This window comes from Musca autumnalis, unplaced genomic scaffold (assembly GCF_047663935.1).
Source record: "Musca autumnalis isolate F117 unplaced genomic scaffold, ASM4766393v1 scaffold_5, whole genome shotgun sequence".
In the NCBI taxonomy this organism is placed as follows: domain Eukaryota; kingdom Metazoa; phylum Arthropoda; class Insecta; order Diptera; family Muscidae; genus Musca; species Musca autumnalis.
The window spans coordinates 64,952,884-64,976,083 of NW_027412088.1; the positions used below are offsets into that span (position 1 = coordinate 64,952,884).

Consider the following 23,200-nt stretch of genomic DNA (forward strand, 5'->3'; position numbering starts at 1 on the left):
ATATTGATTGTATAACTGAGTCAACAGTGGCTAGCCCAAAACGACGAGATGTGGACCGAAAACTTTGAAAAACTTAATTTTTCTTATTTATGCAACAATTGCTATTGCTAAGAAAGAAAACGTCACTAAAATAAATAAAAAATTAATGCCTAAGATAGGAAAAAAATGTTGATGTCCGGATTATCGAGGTACAAAAAATATGAGATGTCCGCGTCTGCAATGTAAATAGTTTTAGTGTGCGGATTACCACGCTGTCCGGATTTACGAGTGTCCGGATTATCAAGACTATACTGTATTTAGAAAAATCTGTATAAATAAAAACGCAAAATTCATCTCTATGGGATCGATGGACTGGGTTCAAATGCTGATGAAAAGATGGGATCTTTCGCGACTTCCTTTTTATTGGTTCAAATGCTACTGAAAAGATTGGATCTTTCACGACTTCGTTTGAACCAATGAAAAAGGTGCCATGAAATCACGTCATCGCATGGCGAACAATTTTGTAGAATATTTGGATTTGGTATGATGACATTTTAAAGGAGTTTTTAAAAGATTTTCGAAAGAAGGACCAAAAGACCCCTTTGGTGAACCGCATGAGGGTTAACATTTTTACTTTACTCTGTAAAGTTACCAAAGACAATATATACCTAAAATGCAAGGATTCCAAGATATCTTAACTCGAATATTTCGTTAAAACTAGAAAATTTGGTGACTTTCCGATGTAAACTTTAAAAACACCGATACACGTGTCACATATTTTTAGCTCTACTTTCATATTCTACGCGGTTTTTTCATCATTTTGAAAAAAAATGAATTTTGTTGCACAGTGTTATTAAAAACGTTTGACGGACTTAAAGAAATGATTAATTTACCAAAGTATTTACCAATTTGGTCTGCACAAACTGTGTCCAAAGATCCTAATTATAAACTGTTAATATGGATATGAATTATTTCATAGGCGTATTTGAACCAATGTCCAGAACGAAAGTTTTTAAAGAGTGTATACTTATGTAAATGCGAATTCATTGTAATATAAGTTAGGGTGAATATATTTGGTAAAACTGTGGAAAATTAAAAAGGTTGTACGATCAAACCAAAGACCATACATCGATGCCGATCACTGCCTTCATGTAGGAAAGCTACGAAACCGATTGAAGATAACGAAGAGTATGACAGATCACAATACGAATGCTTCCATTACTTGTAATGTAGATCATTATTTCGAATGGACTACTTACACGTTTTAGCATATAAACCTTCCTTATGAACCCAAGATTATAGATTGAATCCATTATGGCTAAATTTTTATTCAATTTTATTTCAGGAGAAAAATAAAACACTTTTTTATATTTCATGAAAATCAGTTTTTATTATTTTTTTTTAATATTTTTGTTTCTTCAGACTTTATATTTTTAAAATCCAATTTCTGAATTTATTCTTCAATAAAATGACATTGAAATTAATCATTTTTGTGTGAAATCGTTACATTCTAAATAGAAATAAGGCAAACAAATTAAAAATTCCAATTTTCTCAATCTCCTTTACACAAACTTCACATTTGACTTGACAACACCGTAGGAACTTGCCGTGGCATCACTCTCGCACCACAATAATTTTGACATTGTAATCTCGACTGCAGCACAGAAAACCACAGCCATCTTAACCAAACGGTGAGTTTTTACAATTCGGTCATGAATTCCTTTGAAAGAGAAGAAGAAAACACGCTACAAATAATACGGTTTTTTTTGCATATAGAAAGGATTTTTAAATGATACACTTACCATGCCATTGTCGTTGTTTGTTACTCCAACAACAATCTGGATTGATCGGACATATATTCTGGACCGCCCATTTCTCTCTACAATTGGTCTTTTAATTTTTGTAGCTGCATAAATCGAGCAATCATTAGTTGTGTCAACGATCATGATCACTTCGTCTAACTATCAACAATTGCCAATGTTATCTTTTTCGATCTCTTTGGCATTATTTGTTTCAGCTTCTTTTTCTTTTTTCTATCACATCATAATTATTGTTACAAACGACCAATGCGCTGTTAGGTATTTGAATTGTTGCCATCTCTTGATTGTCCATCGCCATAATTATTCGAAACACAGAGACATAAACCACCCACTGCACATTTCCTCTATGTATCCAAGTAGTTCAGCATTTTAACGTTCGCTTTCTTCGCGTAATTGTATGAGGAAATCTGTAATAAAAAGAAATGTTAAACTTACTGTTATTCAATTTTACACATGTTACGTAAAAACTATGGAAAACAAAGACATTAGTTTACAATTCTCATTCTTATGCAAAAAATGAGGAAACTTGATGTTTTGGAAATCCAATAAAATAAAAGCACTTTATAAATTGTATCCAATTCTCTGGAAATTGAAAAGATTATTTGAGTATTCTAATTTTTTTTAATCCTCTGTAAGCCATAATTGAAGATCGTTTTATTTGTTTTATTAATGATATTTCAATATTATTGCAATATTATTTCAATATAAAGACTTTCTTGTCTTCTAAAAGTGGTCCCGTTGTTCTTCTATGGGAACAACTTCAGAGTTTCTATAAGAAGATCTTCTGGTCTTCTATGAAAATAACTTCTGAGATAATCTTCTAACATTCTGTATGAGAATATGAGAGGATCTTGCTTTCCATCAGAAGATCGTGTGGTCTTCTATGAGAAGAAGGAGATAACTATAAGAAGGCCCTCAGAATTTCTATGGGAGACCTTCTGCTCCTGGAGTCTAAGAAACATTTATTCTTCCATGGGAATTCACTTGGTCTTCTACGAGAAGGTATTCTGCTCCTCTATGAGAAGGTCTTCTGGTCAAGTATGGGAAAACCTTAATGTCTTATTGTGGCTTCCTATGAGCAGACCTTGTGTTCTCCTATTAGAAGACGTTCTGATATCCCTTGAGAAGAAGTTCTGTTCATCTGTACGAACACCTTGAAGTCTAACTGGTCCTTTTCGCTTTGTTTGAGAGAACCTAGTGGAGCGTTATGAGAAAACCTTCTGGTAGCCTAGTCTATTATGGGAAGATTTTTGGTCCTCTTCTGTGATTACTTGTTCAGACCTTCCATGGACTTCAATGGTAACATATTAACATCGTTATTGTGATCGCAATTGGCTAGGGTTTAGGAAAATAGGATATTGCATGAACTCAATCTGTTTTAATGGCAATGATGGACAAGGCAACGACTCATTTACGGCGGTGCTCATAACTTTCACCTGTTAAAATACTTGTAGTTTCAAATGGTGCATTTTGTAAAACAGTTCCATGCGCAGTTATCCCTTAATACTGTGATTTTTGTTTTCTACAAAAAAAATTAAATACTGTGTTTTACGATCCTGTATTTTAAAATACAGTCGAAATCGCTTATAACGTCGGTCAAGGGACCGGCCAAAATAGGACGCTATGAGCGATAGTCGTTATAAACGATATTTATAAAAGAGGTAACATTATATTATGTATAGTGACTTTTTGGTATAAATACGTTGTTTTATCAAGTAAATAAATAAAATCAATTAAATTTTTTACATTTTCTTTCTATATACATACCTAAGTATAAATGACTAAAAACAAAATAATAAATAACGATACTAAATTCATTCTTCAGCAGATATATCACCTTAAAATAGGATATGATTCTATTTCTAATAGTCTGTTATACCAGTTTGTGCTTTCGAGTTCTGACATTAATTTAAAATTTAACTCAGATTTTGAAAGGGTTTCCAAAACACATTTTTGTTTGTAACATCTTCTGAGTAAATAAATTGTTGAAAAGTTTCTAAATCTAGACACGCCTCTGACACTGACGGCATTTGAAATTCTGTCTCTGTAGTATCCGCAATTTCTTTGTTAGGCTTGCCTCCACCTAAAACTTCTAACATTATGTCGTGACATTGGGTGGCAAAAATTCAAACTTAATTGACTTGAGACCGCCATCTTCGAGCATGTTGTGCATAAGTTTGGTATTTTGTTGTTGCTTGAGTTTGAAAAAATATACATAAAAAAATTATTGAGAGAAAAATTTCTTGTTCGTATGAATTGACGTTATAACCGATAGCAAAATTCAGATATTTCACAAAAAGCCGACGTTACAACCGATATGACGTTATAAGCGATGACGTTATAAGCGATATTATTTTGTGTGGAATATAAAGGGCAGAAATTCGGGACTTTTGGATTTCGTCGCTATAAGCGATATAACGTTATAAACGACGACGTTATAAGCGATTTCGACTGTAAATTAATTTGAAATTGTTGGCAGGAAATCGTGGTTATTTTTTACTTTCACTTAAAATAACGGTATTACGACTAATTTATTTTCCCGTCTTCATAACAATATTAATTAAAATCGATATATAGGATATGGACATCATTTTTAATGTTTTAGCATCTACATCTGTGTTTCTATTCTGCGAATATGTACTTGTTTTTTGGCCCACCCATACTTCCTCTTGTTTGCTGATGCATACTGTGCGTATACTTTATTTTTATTTCCTTTTAGTTTTACCCCTCAATAATATTCAAACGCCACAGGGTCATTACGAATGCATGACATGCATGGCGTAAACACAGTTTGTTTCACAGTTTGTGCTAAAGTACAGAGGAGCGAAATTACAATTTTATACAGAACTAGCAAAATACCCGCTACTTTGTATGCGGAAAAGGAATAATATACAAATAAACAATATTTAATATGGAGAACACTGAGAATTTTGATGTACTAATACCTATTTGAATTAATATTTAATTTCCTTCAAGTACCGCTCGTACAAGTTTTGTTCGAATTTAAAAAAAGACCTCTATACTTCAACAGCGGCCTACATTTTAAATTCCAATCCATGCTTTATTAGAACGGTATGGGTATTTTAAAGATTTAATCCACATTTTCAAACCTAATTTTGGAATTTGTGATATAAAAATGTAGAATACCATTATTCAGAAAATGTTACCCTAACAGTTAATTTTTGAGATATTTTATTTTAGGCCTTTTTTCTCAGGATGTAAAAATATTCAGTACATTATTTAGAAACCGAATCGTTTTAACTTAGAAACAATAGTACATTATACTGTACAATTTTTAAAATCCAGGACCTTAGCTCAAACGTTCCAGTTTTAGCTCTACTTGTTCACCCAATGTCAATGGTATTACATGTAGAAACCTTTCATACATTTAAAGGCTGATTTAAATAAATTTTCTGATCCAATCTCAACGGTGATCCTCATAACAAATTTTATTTATCGATTCACATAATACCAGTGCCTCAATATTTAGTATTATTTAATACTTCTAGTACACTTATTGTACGACCACCTCTACCAATGAATCTGACAAATCAATAATATATCAGAATTTCACTTCTATTCCTTAACCCAATACCAAATTTATTGCAATTTTGTACTTTTCACGCACTAATATAATATACATTAGTACGCATTTCCAAAACTTCCTCTCTATCTCCACTCTAAACGTCAACTGCTATGCTAATACCAAATTTCACAATTTCAGCTCTACGCCTTAGCACAATAACAATTTGGACCAAATTCTGTGCCACTTAGTAGTTTAGTATTGTACGTATATCCACAACCACATCCATATCTCAACCCTACATACCAACAGCGGCTATAATACCAAATTTCCTAATTCCACCTCTATTCATGATACCATTAATACTTTTAGTATGAAAGTACGAATTTCAATAACTATCTCCAATCCGTTCTCCCAAATCCAAATTCTACCAAATTTAGTACCATTTAGTACTTTTCGTACACATAAGTACGAATTTCCAAAACTACCTCAATCCTATACTGCAACAGTAAACATAACTCCAAATTTCAGGATTCCAGCTCTATCCGTGCAACCAAATCCAAATTGTACCAAATTTAGTACTTTTCGTACACATAAGTACGAATTTCCAAAACTACCCCATATATCAATCCTACACTTCAATAGTAATTTCAATTCCAAATTTCAGGTTTCCAGCTCTATCCTTTCACCCAAATACAAAGTGTACCAAATTTAGTACCATTTAGTACTTTTCGTTCTCATAAGTACGAATTTCCAAAACTACCTCAATCCTATACTACAACAGTAAACATAACTCCAAATTTAAGGATTCCAGCTCTTTCCGTTCTCCCAAATCCAAATTGTACCAAATTTAGTACTTTTCGTACACATAAGTACGAATTTCCAAACCTACCTCAATCCTATACTCCAACAGTAACCGTAACTTGAAATTTCAGGATTCCAGCTGTTTCCGTTCTCCCAAATCCAAATTGTACCAAATTTAGTACTTTTCGTACACATAAGTACGAATTTCCAAACCTACCTCAATCCTATACTCCAACAGTAACCGTAACTTGAAATTTCAGGATTCCAGCTGTTTCCGTTCTCCCAAATCCAAATTGTACCAAATTTAGTAACTTTTCGTACACTTATAGGTCGAATTTCCAAAAACCCTTTGGTACATCTTTCTAACTCTCCATCAGTTACCCTCATTCCAAATTTCAGAATTCTAGCTCTTCCCGTCTGCCTAATACAAAGGGTACCATATTTAGTACCTTTTAGTACTTTTCGTACCCTTCTAGGTCGAATTTCCAAAAACCCAGCCTTATCTCACCCCTACACACCGACAGCAACCCACAGTAAAAATTTCAGCTTTCTAGCTTCAGCTGTTTCGTCTGGGCGATGATATGTCAGTCACTCACTCAGTCACTCACTCAGTCACTCAGTCACTCACTAAGCTCTTTTATATATATAGATTAAATTTCACAGTCTTATAAAACATAAATATTTAATTAAAACTTTAGTTTAGTACAAATAAAACGGACAAAACAACAACAATAATAATACCAACACAAAACAGAAGCACGAACAAAATTTAATACAACTTCCTACTTTTTTTTTAGCAAAATAAACATCTGCATTGCAATTAGATAAACAACGCAATTTTCTGTTTTTATTTAGTTTTAAGGCAAACCAAAAAAATAACAAAACACAATCAACAGCGGCAGAATTAACATGAAAAATACACAACAATAACCATAATAGTGACCGAAACAACAACAACAACTAAAATGTGCATAAAGTAACTAAACTTATTTTTAGTAGAAAGTTATCTGGATTGACTCCAGCAGCAACAGCATTGTATCTAGGAATAAGTTTGTAATTGTGCTATTTAAGTTCTTTGGCTTATTCAACTACTTATATAGCAATTACTTGTAGAACTGAAGGCATATGAACTTCAATTAAAGTAATAACTATGCAATTGAGGGCTATATTAGGAATTTAACCATAAAAACTTTTTTCAAATTAAGTTTTTTTTTAGTTTTAGTTATTACCGATACCGTTAAAAGTTAATGAACTTATTTAATTTGGTTAATTAGAAAAATTGGTAACATGGCTAAATCGGTTCAAAATTATTTGAAATTTATATTGTTCTGCTTATTACAGCAAAAACCAAACATACAACCGTGTCAGTGTTTCTCAATTAAAACATTGGTGGCACTTTTATTGGGACAGCTGCTGCCATTTTGTTGTTTTTAGTAGTCTGGCTTAATCGCATTGTTGTTCTTTAGTTTTATTTTTATAAAACAATAAATTTATTAGTGGAGAAAAATTGGCATTGTTCGCCATGGGTAAGACAAGGAAGACTATAGTTTCGATCCAATGACACATAACTTTCTTGTTTTGCAAAACTTACGTTGAGTTTGTATGAGGTCGCCTAGGAAAAAATTATTATTGAGGTTTTTTTTGGTGACTCTTATATTTCGTACCGCTAGTTGGTGTTTGGGTATAAAAAGTCGTATGTTGAATAAGTTATTTAAAATTCAAGAAAGATAGGGCTATATTCGGACAGGATCGACCATGTGGTATCCTACACCAAAGACGTAGTCAGATATGCATATCCAGACCATTTCTGGGGCCCAATGGACAAATTTAAACGTTTGTTAAGTTGGTGTCCTACACCACATCCTCTGGGCACTGTTTTCTAAGGAATTTATTTCATATGATTGTAACACGTTAAGCTATTGATAAAATTATTAATCGATATTTTGCACCATTAATTATTGATACAATTTGTATCAAAAGAGAGACCAAGGGTTGGTTTTCAAGTTTCGTTTTCGTAATTTGTCGGAATATGGTACCAGAATTAAAAATTTGGACCAAAAATTAAATTTGGATATTTTCCCACAATTTATTATTTTTATTATTTACTTATTAAACGATTGACATTTTCCTCTTACTTCGTGCAAAAATGTGTCAGTATTAAAAGATTACTGCGAGCTGTAGCATGATTATGGTTACATTAATTAAAACTGTGGGATCCCTGTACATACTACGCTGTAACTATGTTATCTGGCCACGTACAGCAGCATAATTGGCATAAATGAAAATGTCAGGATATCCTCCTCTATCTTGGAACTTATCTTGCACGAATAAAGATACAGCCATTATATTAAAAACTTTTCTTATTTTCACACAAAACTGTTGGTTTCACCCGCTAAATATTATCTGGTCATTATGTTAAATTGCAGGCTTCTTCTTTCTCGTAAACTCAAACCTTACTTAAAAGTTCGCGTAAATCAGACCATCACTGCAACCTACAGAGTCGCTACAATATCGTATAACAATTTTGTTTTTCGTCCATTTTACCCCTTAAATATTTCACGACCACCACCAAAAATTATTCATTCTATTCTGGTGGGAATCCGACCGCCTTGCAGTTTCCATGACCATATTTGCGGCTTGGAGTTTGAGTACAATTCTTAATGGACTAACGGACCGACACACATCTACAAATCGCTTTACCTCGACGAGACATGAATATTAGTATACCAAAAAAGAGGGTCTACAATGAATATTTCGCGGTGGTTACATGAATTTTCGAAAAAAAAACAAACTTATAATGATGTAGTGTATAAAAATGTTATTTCTTTCTCTAGAAATTTGCCAAAATTACATATCTTCCAAAATGGGGAAAAATTGTCGTCTTTAGGAGCAGGCCGCGCCCACACCTTCCAATTTTTTGGCCTACTTTTTTGGTTTCCGTAGTTTTAATATGTTTACTATCGAATCTCATAAAGAAATTAATAGCTAACGAGAAACTTTGCGTCGTTGTAATTTGTGTCAACTTAAAAAACCAGGAATTTCTTCTGATTCCGACATTTTATAGCATGGCAGGTAAATGCAGTTCTACAAACAAAGCAAAACGATAAAGCAACCCTTTTATATGTTAGGGGTAGTTTACACTATATGTAAATGTCATATGACATGAAATTTTACATCGTTATATATTCGCTAATATGTATAATATTGGAGATTTTCCTTGCGCCATTTACTCGTCCACACCAGCAAAAATGTAAAAAACTTACTTCTCCACATTGCCTCCGTGGGTAAATATGGAATGTTTTTATTTCGTGTCATATGACATTGATGGATAGTGTAAACTACCTCTTAGACAGTAGTTTCGTACTTTAACCACTACCTTGATATAATTTGCATCAAAGGAGAGGCAAACATTTGTTTTTTTTTAAGTAAATAAAAATGATCTTTACGGACAAAGAATATCTAAAATCATTTTTCGAAAACCTTTTTAAATAAACCTCGTAGCCTTTATTTATAGAGAAAAAAAATTTATTCCACAAAGTTTGCACTATCATAACCTTATTTATTTGTTGTTTTAATGACAACCTCTTCTATAGTCACAGCAAGTATTTTCAACGACCAAAATAGTTTCGTTTGCCTATAGAAAGAATTGAAATTAGATACAACCTACACAATAAATATTTGTTGTGACATTTTGCGATACTTCATGGCATCAAATAGTGCCAAATGATGCCATTTATTTGCCTTAATCATCGAACCATTTTGAGGAAATGAAACATGTGTGTGGGAATTCTGTTGCCCGCTGTGTTGTGTTTGGCCACACAAAAAAGTTTTCATCACGGTATTATTGTATCAAATCTATGTTCATCCTCCATGTTTATTGGAATAATGGTATTTTTCGGTTTGGAGAATGGTGAATATGTATAAGAAATTACCCATATTATATTAAAAATTCATGTCAGTAGAGTTGCTCTGGAGTGTCCTAATGGAATCAAGAGGCAACAACGCGTTTTGACTTTCATGCAAAAACCAAAAAACAAGAATGTAATACCCATTAAACAATTCACATTGGCAGGAAACACGATCAGCACTAGCATCAACACAAAACGAAATGTATTTCACATTCGAAATGGCGCAAACAGAAATCAGAGCAGTGCGGAATGCCGTTTTTTTTTGTATTTTTTTAAGAATTCATTTAACTTTTAAGGTATGAAACGAAACGCTACAAAGTTTCTGCTACTTAACGCCCAAGTAGGCTTAAATCCATTTCGAAACTCTTGTTTTGTGTATATTTTGAATGAAAAATAGCGTAAAACATAAATAAAATAAGTCCCAGTTATGTTTTCGCAGATGCAAAATAAATTAAATTAATATACACTCCACGTCAGTAGAATAGAACACCTACATTTCTGTTAATGTTAGTTTATTTATCCCGAAGATAATGAATCTACGCTTTTAATCTTGTGGGGATTTAAAGTCTATGATGTTCCGTATCAAACACAGAAAAAATTAAGTTTCTAGTTCTTCGCGAAATGATTTTCTGATCATTTTTCCGATAGTACTATGAAAAATAGGCATTTATTTTTGGTCATCAGGATAGAACAGTCATTTTATTTTCCCGATTTTTTAAGATATTAACTCCGAATTTCCCTTCAGTCGATAAAGCAAGGCTTTCTAATCATTTTTCATCAAAGAAAACCTATAAATAAATCCGCGAACACCGAAATAACAGCGGTAAGGGGTTTAAATTGACAGATATTTGAAACATCTCGGAATATCAATAGGAGTCGCGCAGTTATGTCATATTTCTTCACAATAAGATAGAATATGACACAGACAACCTCGACGGATACAATCGAGTGCTTCGGATGCTGATAAGATGGAACATTTTCAAAATAATTATGAAAAACGTCAAAATTTCTTATAAAAACCCTGATGTTTTGTTCAATAAAACGGGTTTTCCGCGAACAAGTCTGCCGTTCAACGGTTTGGAAATATGCTCCAGATTTAGAAGAAGATAATCTGATACGAAAACAACCGTTATTTTAATACAATTAGAGACATTTTAGTACTTTTTAAAACAACATACGAAACCTAAAATCTCAATTTCCATGACTGTGTTTTTCCGCGAAAACGGGGCTTTTACATTTGCGAAAAAAAAACTACAAATTCGTAAAATCCGGTATGGAGAGCATTACCTGGTCCATTTATATTGGAGCATAATACTGTTGAGAACAGTCGCGGACACCGAAATAAGAACACATATAAAATTCAAAGTCTAAAGGATGTGTTCAATTTGAAAATGTGCTAAAATTTTCCTCAGTGTATTAAAATAGCCGTTGTTTTGATATCAGATTATTTTCCTCTAAATGTGGAGCATATTACCAAACCTTTAAACGGCAGACTTGTTCGCGGAAAAACCATTTTATTGAACAAAACATCAGGGTTTTTATAAGAAATTTTGACGTTTTTCATAATTATTTTGAAAATGTTCCATCTTATCAGCATCCGAAGCACTCGATTGTATCCGTCGAGGTTGTCTGTGTCATATTCTATCTTATTGTGAAGACATATGACATAACTGCGCGACTCCTATTGATATTCCGAGATGTTTCAAATATCTGTCAATTTAAACCCCTTACCGCTGTTATTTCGGTGTTCGCGGAATTATTTATAGGTTTTCTTTAATGAAAAATGATTAGAAAGCCTTGGTTTATCGACTGAAGGGAAATTCGGCGTTAATATCTCAAAAAATCGGGAAAATAAAATGACTGTTCTATCCTGATGACCAAAAATAAATGTCTATTTTTCATAGTACTATCGGAAAAATGATCAGAAAATCATTTCGCCAAGAACTAGAAACTTAATTTTTTCTGTGTTTGATACGGAACATCATAGACTTTAAATCCCCACAAGATTAAAAACGCAGATTCATTATCTTCGGAATAAATAAACTAACATTAACAGAAATGTAGGTGTTCTATTCTACTGACGTGGAGTGTATTTATATGAAATTTCTGTAAGAATACTTATGGTATTGATGCTACCAAGTTAAGCATTTTGCAACCTTTATGGAATTAGAGTAGGTCAGTTGTGCGTATAAGTATTTTATTATAAGAATCATACGCCACACCGTGTGAATTGCGTTGCCAAAAACTGGTGAAATTTTTACATTTTTATACCCTATACCACAATGTGGAAAAGGGTATTATATGTTTGTTTTGGTAAAAATTTATGTAACACCGCGAAATATTCGTCGGAGACGCCCAATGTGGTATACCATTTTTCATATCTCGACGAGATAAAGCGATTTTGTGATGTGTGTCCGTCCGTCAGTCCGTCCGTCCGTCCATCCGTCTGTCCATTATAAATTGTAAACACGCTCCAGGCCGCAATTATGGACCGATCGTCACGAAATTTTGTGTGGAGGTCGGGTTCAGATCAGAATAGATCCCTATTCTTATTTGTGATGATCGTGAAATATTTAGCGGGTGAAATGGACCAAAAACATAATATTTATCCAATTTTGTAGCGGTTCTGTAGGTCTCAATAATAGTCCGATCAACGCCTAATTTTAAATAAGGTAAGAGTATATCACAAAGGAGAAGCTTGCAATTTGAGATGGCGATCGGATAATATTTAGAGGGTTAAATGGACCAAAACTTTTGTGTGAAAATTGTGATAAAATTTTAATATACAGCTTATATCTTAATTCCTGGAAGTGACATTCCGGACAAGTGAGATATACTTGAAAGTGGAACGCTTGACTTTTCAATTGATGCCAATTATGTTGGTGTGCATGATCAGATAACAGAGTTACAGCCTAATATATCCCGTTATTTGTTTGTAGTGTAATAATAAACCTGCTAGAAGTCGCAATTATACATCAATAGTCACGAAATTTTGCACCGGGTATGAGCATAGGTCGAAAAAGATGCCTATAATTTAGAATGATGATCTGATATTCATTAGCGGGTGAAATGGACCATTACTTTTATATGAAAAATATAAATATTTTATTTTTGGTCGATATTTTAATTCCTTGAGGACATATATATTTCGTAAAGTAGCCCACATATGGAAAAAAACTACTGACCTTTCCTCTGATGTAAATTGCAATAAAGTGTTTGCTAGATAACGGGCCTACTGTCTAATATATATTGGGTTCTGTGTAGAGAACCACATTTTTATACCATGCTACATATTGTCTCTCCAATAGTTTATGTAACATCACGAAATATTCGTCCTAGACCCCTTATTTGGTATGCCAAAATTCATATCTCGACGAGATAAAGCGATTTAGCGGTGTGTGTCCGTCCATTAAAAATTGTAAACAAGCTTAAGGCAATTTGAACTTCAATAACAAATTTTTTAAGGAGATTGTGTTCGGGCCAGAATAGAAATGATTAGTTTTTGGTGATGATCGTGAAATGTTCAGGGGGTGAAATGGACCAAAAACAAAATTTTAACCAATTTTATAGCGGCTCTGTAGGTCAAAGTAATAACCCGCAAAATTTTAAACAAAGTTTGAGTTTATGATGAAGAAGAAGCGTACAAACCAACGTGAAGATCAGATAATACTTAGCGGGTTAAATGGACTGAAACTTTTGTGTGAAATTGGTAAAAATTTCAATAACGTAGCGGTTAAACAACGGATGTAGTAGTACTACATAAGTGGGTTTCATTACATTTTAGTTTGTGTGAACTAAATTTTCCTTTCCTGCTACAAAAATGTCTTTGTCATGCTAGATAACTTTTTGGTTTTGGTCATAAGTATTATACATTACATCTCTGATATTTGATAATTAAATTTTCACAATCATTGAAAAGAAGTTCCGTGGAGAGCGATTGTCCAGAGATAGTGGTATAGGGTATCCCATGGTCGGCTCCGTCCGACTATAGACTTTTGTTACTTGTTTTTATTTTATGAAAGTCTCCATCATTACACAAAATATACATTATTGTCTTGCGGGAGAAAAGTTTTTGTAAACTGACATCCCTAATTGTTCCGTACGACATTTGTCAACTATCAGATACAGTTTGAACGGATTCTTCTGGTCCGTGCTCAGATATAAGTATTTTATTATAAGAATCATATGCCACACCGTGTGAAATGCGTTGCCAAAAACTGTTGAAATTTTTTTAATTTTATGAAAGTCTCCATTATTACACAAAATATACATTATTGTCTTGCGGGAGAAAGGTTTTTGTAAACTGACATCCCATATTGTTCCGTACGACATTTGTCAACTATCAGATACAGTTTGAACGGATTCTTCTGGTCCGTGCTCAAATAGAGAATAAACCTAGGCCCTGCTCCGTTTGACACAGTCTTATTCACCATAAATCGTGAAGTGTATACCATAAATCGGTATTCAGCTGTATAAATTCAGTTTTGTGGGAGTCCATGGAAGGCAAAAATATCATTGGTGTTTTTTGGTCAATTCGCTTTTTTTAATTTATAACGGCAAATGTAGTGATAAACAGGGTTTCTTAAACTGTCATCTTTATATAGACACTAGCTGAACCCGGTGCGCTTTGCTGCCCCGACTACGATAAAATATAATGGAATGCCATACTTATATTAACGTTTTTAATATTTTAACGAATAAATATAGGAGACATGAATGCGTTATATACCTATTCAGGGTTGTTATGGAGCTACTATGGTATTTTTGTATGTTTCAGGAGGTAACACTCTTCCGAAAGCCTTTCCGCCAATAAGTATCCCTAATGATTTAGATATATATCATAATAAAACATACCTCTTAAGAAGTCTCTCAAAGATATGATACTTAATAGCTGTAGCCTTGGTCAATTCCTTCCCAACTATAATTACTTGTGTAAATAATGATGACTTCTACTGACTGCTAAGTCTTCAAAATTTCATTGAAATTGAACATATGTAACAAAAACATGAAATCGACCGAAAATATGTATGGGAGCTATATTCCTATATGAACCGATATCGATATAATTTGTCAAATTTATTTTTAGACCAAATCCCGTCTCTCATTCCAAATTTCATTGAAATTGAACATACATAGCGTGTTTTGTGCATAAAATACAGAAAATCAGCAGAAAATATATATGGGAGTTATATTCAAATCTGAACCGATTTCGATATAATTTGGCACATTTATGTCTACACCAAAACCCGTTACGCATTTCAATTTTCAGCGAAATTGGACATATATAGCGAGTTTGGTGCATAAAATACAGGAAATCGGCCGAAAATATATACAGGAGCTACATCCAAATCTAAACCGATTTCGATATAATTTGGCACATTTATTTCTAGACCAAGTTCTGTAACACATTCCAAATTTCAGCGAAATTGGACATATATAACGTGCTTGGTGCATAAAAAATAGGAAATCGGCCGAAAATATATATAAGAGCTATATCCAAACCTGAACCGATCACGATATAATTTAACACATTTATTTCTAGAACAAATTCCGTCAGACCCTCTAAATTTCAGCGAAATTGGAGCGTGTTTGGTGCATAAAATGTGGAAAATCGGCCGAAAATATATATTGGAGCTATATCCAAATCTGAACCGATTTCAATATAATTCGGCACATTTATGTCTAGACCAAATTCCGTTACACATTCCAAATTTCAGCGAAATTGGACATATATAGCGTGTTTGGTGCATAAAATGCGGAAAATCGGCCGAAAATATATATGGGAGCTATATCCAAATCTGAACCGATTTTTATATAATTTGTCACATTTATTTCTAGACCAAGTTCTGTAACACATTCCAAATTTCAGCGAATTTAGACATATACAGCGTGTTTGGTGCATCAAATTCGAAATTCGGCCGAAAATATATATGGGAGCTATATCCAAATCTGAACCGATTTCGATATAATTTGGCACATTTATTTCTAGACCAAGTTCTGTAACTCATTCCAAATTTCAGCGAATTTGGACACATATAGCGTGTTTGGTGCCTCAAATACATGAAATCGACAGAAAGTATATATAGGAACTATATCCAAATCTGAACCGATTTCGATAAAAATTGGCACATATATTTCTAGGCCAAGTTCTGTAACACATTCCAAATTTCAGCGAATTTGGACATATATAGCGTGTTTGGTGCATCAAATGCGGAAAATCGGCCGAAAATATATATGGGAGCTATATCCAAATCTGAACCGATTTCGATACAAATTGGCACATATATTTCTAGGCCAATATCCATCGCACAGTCTAAATTTCAGCGAAATTGGACATATATAGCGTGTTTGGCGCATAAAGTAAGGAAATCGTCCGAAAATATATGTGTATGGGAGCTATATCCAAATCTGAACCGATTTCGATATAATTTGTCACATTTATTTCTAGACCAAGTTCTGTAACACATTCCAAATTTCAGCGAATTTGGACATATATAGCGTGTTTGGTGCATCAAATTCGGAAAATCGGCCGAAAATATATATGGGAGCTATATCCAAATCTGAACCGATTTCGATATAAATTGGCACATATATTTCGAGGCCAAGTTCTGTAACTCATTCTAAATTTCAGCGAAATTGGACATATATAGCGTGTTTGGTGCATAAAATGCGGAAAATCGGCCGAAAATATATATGGGAGCTATATCCAAATCTGAACCGATTTCGATATAATTTGGCACATTTATTTCTAGACCAAGTTCTGTAACTCATTTCAAATTTCAGCGAATTTGGACATATATAGCGTGTTTGGTGCCTCAAATACCTGAAATCGGCAGAAAGTATATATAGGAACTATATCCAAATCTGAACCGATTTCGATATAAATTGGCACATATATTTCTTGGCCAAGTTCTGTAACACATTCCAAATTTCAGCGAATTTGGACATATATAGCGTGTTTGGTGCATCAAATGCGGAAAATCGGCCGAAAATATATATGGGAGCTATATCCAAATCTGAACCGATTTCGATATAAATTGTCACATTTATTTCTAGACCAAGTTGTGTAACACATTCCAAATTTCCGCGAATTTGGACATATATAGCGTGTTTGGTGCATCAAATTCGGAAAATCGGCCGAAAATATATATGGGAGCTATATCCAAATCTGAACCGATTTCGATATAATTTGGCACATTTATTTCTAGACCAAGTTCTGTAACTCATTCTAAATTTCAGCGAAATTGGACATATATAGCGTGTTTGGTGCATAAAATGCGGAAAATCGGCCGAAAATATATATGGGAGCTATATCCAAATCTGAACCGATTTCGATATAATTTGGCACATTTATTTCTAGACCAAGTTCTGTAACTCATTTCAAATTTCAGCGCATTTGGACATATATAGCGTGTTTGGTGCCTCAAATACCTGAAATCGGCAGAAAGTATATATAGGAACTATAACCAAATCTGAACCGATTTCGATATAAATTGGCACATATATTTCTAAGCCAAGTTCTGTAACACATTCCAAATTTCAGCGAATTTGGACATATATAGCGTGTTTGGTGCATCAAATGCGGAAAATCGGCCGAAAATATATATGGGAGCTATATCCAAATCTGAACCGATTTCGATATAAAATGGCACATATATTTCTAGGCCAATATCCAACAACGGTCTAAATTTCAGCGAAATTGGGCATATATAGCGTGTTTGGCGCATAAAATAAGGAAATCGTCCGAAAATATATGTGTATGGGAGCCAAATCTGAACCGATTTGAATATAATTTGGTAAATTTATTTCTACGTCAAATTCCGTCACACATACAAAATTTGGAGATTGTATCTGTAATAGTTTCAAAGATATTTGCATACAAAAACTAAATTTTTTGGAGGTACCTTCGGTTTTGATGGTATATCTCCAGATCAACGCGAAATTTCAAAAAATGATATAGCCTATTTTCATTCCAGGCCATGTAGCAATGTACCCTAAACATTTCAGTAAGATCTGTTTAGCGGTTTTCGAGTCTATAAGGCACAAACAAACAAACAAACAAACAAACGTACAAACAAATTTCAATTTTATATATATAGATAACTTCTTTTTTCATAGGTTTTATATCATTATTGTTTCTTCCTAAGTGTCAAAAACGCTTTACTAAACATATTTTTTTCGTACTCTAGGCTGTCTTCTCAGTAGCCGAGTTTTGGTAGAGGGTATAAGAAGTTCAGCCCGGCCAAACTTAACGCAGTTTTACTTATTCTTCTTGGTTTAGGTGGGGGCATGCAAATGAAAACCAATTTCAAACTACATCAATAGTTTGAGAGAAAAATAAGTAAAAGAGGGTTATAGCGGGAGAGGGCCGACCATGTTATATTTGACATTTGACATTTCTTTTGGAAAGTTTGACATACGACCATGTTTTGGGTTGTTTTCAGTGGCTTGATTGATACACCTCCAAAACATGGCTTTTGAACGCTTTTACAGCATCTTCCTGCGACGAAAATGGTTGACCACGCCTTTTTCCTTGATGTGCTGGAATCACATGAAGTCATTGGGGGCTGTACGGCGCATGTCCCATCAATTCCACGTTTTGCTCGGTCAAACAGGCGCTGGTTTGAATCGATGTGTGAGAGCTCGCATTGTCATGATGCAGAATGAATCGCTTTTTCTTGTTCGTTTTTCGAATTTCTCAGGAGACTTCAGGCAAACAAATTGCAGTGTAACACTCCGAATTAACTGCCCTACGCATCTCAAACCGTATAGTCGCCGCACGGTTAGTTTTACCGAAGAAACAGGGAACCATTTGCTTCGATGGTCTTCTTCCATGAACATCTTTCGCTAGATTGGGTTCGCTTTCGAAGGTCCAAATGGTCGATTCCTGCTTTGTTTCGGGCTCCTAAGCATAGATCCAAGATTCGTCGTCTGTGACGATCTTATAAATGTCATTAGAAGCACCGCGAACGTTTTCATACACAATTTTTTTGCACAAATCCACAAAAGCCTTTTTTGAGCGATTGACCAATTTTGCAAGACCCACGAGAAAAATCCATTTTTGCGGCCAGGTGTTCATGCAATATCAAATCTTAGTTGGTGGAAGAAATGTCTCTATCTCTCGGTATATAACATGGCGATCTGCCATTATCCGTTCACGCACGACTTAATTTTTTTCTGGCAAAACGGCCGATTTTGGGCGACCATCACGACCTTCGTTTTTTGCAAGTGTCAGCCTAGATTGAATTCATTACGCCAGTTTTTCATAGTGATATAGGATGGCCCTTTATTCACATACACACTTTCATTTCGATCGATGCGCTCTTGCCGTGACTATCCATGTCGAAATGTGTGAACACTTATAGGACGAAAATGTTCACAAGTAAATTCCATTTTTTTACAAAATGATTTTTTCAATTCACTGTAAACAACGCAACACATGGTCGTATGTCAAACTGTCCTGATTACGTTTAAGCTAAAAACTGTAAAACTTTCAAAAAAAGTCAAATGAGCCAGAAGGTTTTTAGTGCCCCTCGTAGGCTACTCCACTACCCCTGGGCAAAAGTTTTTCACGGAATATGATTGCGACATATTTCAGCTGTCCCGTCATACATACGTAAGTTTATAGACATGATAACATACCAGAGATATAGCACAGCGTCTTTGCTGGAAACGTAAGATTTTAATTTCCTCTTTATATAATGTACAATTGGACCTTTTATGACTACATATCATTAAAAACATATTAAAAGACTTTTGGTAATAGTTTTTGGTAACCGATCAATGAAAAAAGACCAATATCTCGAGGTATTACATTACTTTTTTCAAAGCTAGCACATAAAGTCCAAGACCCCGTACATCATTGTAATTTGCATAAATTTAAAAACCTGGGAATTTTTCCGTCATGATTGCGACATTTTGTAGCATGAAAACTAAATGTAGTTCTGTACAAAATAATCAAAACAATAAACGATACCACTTATACGGTATGCAGTAGTTCAGTCATCCAATCACTACATTGATGTATTTTTCATCAAGGGAGAGGTAGAGAGCTGATTTTCAAGTTTCGTTTTCGTAATTTGCCGGAATATATATTCTCTAAGAAATAATATATAGACCAAAAATTAAATTTGGACCCCGCTAAATTATTGGCATATTCCCTGACCAAAATTCTTACCTCGCGCAAACATTTGTCAGCATTAAACTATAACTGCAAACTCTAGCGTGCTTAGGTTACACTACACAATTAAAACTGTGGGATCCCTGTATATACTAGACTGTTACTCTATTATTTGAGTACCTACATCAGCATAATTGGAATCTATGAAAAGGTCGAGAGATCGTCTTCCTAAAATGACTCACGTGGGTGAAAGGGGTCTACCAAGAATAAAGATATAAGATATATATTAAAATAATTACCAATTTTCACACAAAAGTTTTCGTCCATTTTAGCAGCTAAATAGTATCTGATCATCGTGTTAAAGTACAAGCTTCTTCTCTGTCTGTCACTCAAAACTTATTTAATATTTCGCGCTAATCGGACAATTATAGCGACATACAGAGCAACTACAAAATCGGATAAAAATTTTGATTTTGGTCCATTTCAACCCCTAAATATTTCACGATCATCACCAATAAGAATGTCTATTCTAGACCGACCTCCATATAAAATTTCGTGACGATAGGTCCATAATTGCGGCCTGGAGTTTAATTACAATTTTTAGTGGACGGACGGACACACATCTTTAATCGCTTTATCTCTTCGAGATATGAATTTTGGTATACATGTGGGGACTGGGACGAATATTTGCGGTGTTACATGAATTTTCGGAAAAACTAACTTATGTGGAGTAGGGTATAAATACCACCAGCTATCGTTGATACATAAATCTTTATTCATATTACAAAGCATTATGTTAACTAGCGTCACATGAGGAAAAAATATGGCTCAAGGTTTCCGTCATAATATTTTTTATCTTATGATATGTTTCCACAGTTTTCTTCCACGAAATGTAATACGTATTTATCCCACATACGTGCATTATTAACTTCCTTAGATCTTACACACACAAGACTATGTGCATATATTTTGAACATATGTAGCTCATATTTATCGCAATTTACTTTGTAAACATCCTTTACACGTAAAATTTATGCTTAAATAAGGATCTCACGAGGATATTTACATCCTTTGACTTGGGTAGACGGAAGACAATTATAGTAAGAAGATGGTTGTCAACGTCAGCAGTCACTGACATATCATCTTAACAAGGTGTCAAGTAGGTTAGTTTGTTATTTTTAAATTTTTTCTGCGTTTTACTTTTAATCTTTATTATTAGGATTAGAGACTCAGTCTAACATTATTAAATGAGGAAACATATGAAAACGGAGAAGGGTAGAAAAAATTAAAGTAAGGTAAAGAAAAGTAATTTCACTCCAAACAAGTTTACAAATGATGTATGTTTCATATAATAGAGTTGTTGAAAATGTTGCCTTTATTCGTGTCCAACATCGTATTATTTCAAAATTGCTACACACTTCAGAGATTACTCTAAATCCATGGTTAATTTGTTAGTTTTTACAGGAGTACAGGTGTTACACCTTTATATATGCGCATAACCTAGATAATCCATGAAATAGGATTTTGCTAATGTATCATTTCTTCTCACTTTCTTTTCTATCTTGTAATAGGCTTTACTTCTTTTTATCGTCTATGGTGTCTTTCATACGATTCCATATGCTTTTGATTGCTGTTTTTGGTCTTTAAAATGTTCAGTATTATTGTTTTTATTTTGATTATATTTTGAGGAAGATTGCGATGTTAACAAGCGGAAGAAGGGCCCACACTAACCAGCAAACATACAAAATTACGTATATATGTACGTCAGCCTCGGTATAATTGCAAGGAAACATTATGGTTTATAATTAAACGAACGAAGAGATGAAGACAAGTAGATGATGTCGTGATAAATGGAATTTGACATAGCAATTGCTTGCATGAAACGCTTGTCGAAATGGGAAAGCAGTTTTCATTGTGGCTGAAAAAATATACACGACAAGGATATAAGTTCTTATTATTTTGGTAACGTAATGACGGAAATATTTCCCTTTTGATATTAAAAAATGAAAGTACCTTTTAAAAGTCTGGCCTAAAAGTCAACCTTGTTCATTTATATTTTGGAATGTAAAAAGGGCGCACTATGTGATATCCTGGCACAATTTTGTGTTTTTGAAATAAGTGAGAACATAAACATTAACCCTCACAGTTTTACAATGTTGAGCAATGTTGTAGTTCTTTGCCTTTATATGCTCGTCATTATTTCAATTTCCTAGCCTAGGTACCAATGCCATTTACAATATTTATTCTCTGATGTTTTTTGTTTAATTTCCAAAGAAATTCAACATTTAATTATTTTAACAAAGACAAGGACTTTTAATATTTATCTGTAACTTTATTGGGGTTCTCTTAAAAAATTTCAAACGCACTTTCATCATCAGTAGACATCGGATTTTAGCATGTTTTTTATTTCTTATCCGATTGGACTCAATTTTGGATCTAGGCGTTTTGAGGGTCAATTTTTCGATATTTGGGGTCATATCAAAAATATGCAAAAAATATGCAAAATATATGCAAAAAATATGCAAAATATATGCAAAAAATATGCAAAATATGCCAAAAATATGCTAAATAGGCAAGTGTTTTTTTGACGAAAATCGTCAATTAAATTTGGAAAATCATCAAAAAAGGATTCTAAATTAAGTTTTGTGCCGTTTAACATAGTTTTTTGCAGATTATTATGTTATTGAGACTCTCCAGATGTTCCGCCGCAGCAATAAATCTGGACTAATAAGACTTAAATCAGTTTTCACAAGGTGAGAAAATGTCAAATAACCAGCATTCCTATTACAACATAAGTTGCTTCCTATACAAATGTAGGTAATGGAAAAACTCAATCAGAAATGTGAAAATCAACGTGTCCAAATATAGTGATAGTTTCTACTCGGCCAAAATTGTCTAGCAGAAAAACAAAGGAGCTAGAATTAGTCATCGCAATTTTTGTTTAGATAAAAGCGGAATTTTTTTTTGTTTTTGGAAAAAGGGTTCGTTTTTTAGCACAAAATGGGAAAAAGTACTGGAGTAATATTTACGATTCCAGGTTCTGGAA

General features: G+C 33.7%; 1 long non-coding RNA gene across 2 annotated transcripts in view; it reads right to left on the bottom strand.

Moving 5' to 3' along the window:
* Window positions 1-1,340: 1,340 nt before the first annotated feature.
* Window positions 1,341-23,200, bottom strand: part of LOC141405345 (uncharacterized) — a 167,981-nt gene continuing 146,121 nt past the window's right edge. The window contains exons 5-6 of one of the 2 annotated variants that reach the window (XR_012413185.1): window positions 1,782-2,206; window positions 1,341-1,699 (exon numbers count right to left, since the gene is read on the bottom strand). This is a non-coding gene — a long non-coding RNA (uncharacterized lncRNA). Of the gene's footprint in view, window positions 1,725-1,781; window positions 2,207-23,200 lie in introns of both variants that reach the window. The other variant, XR_012413186.1, reaches the window with a different exon arrangement.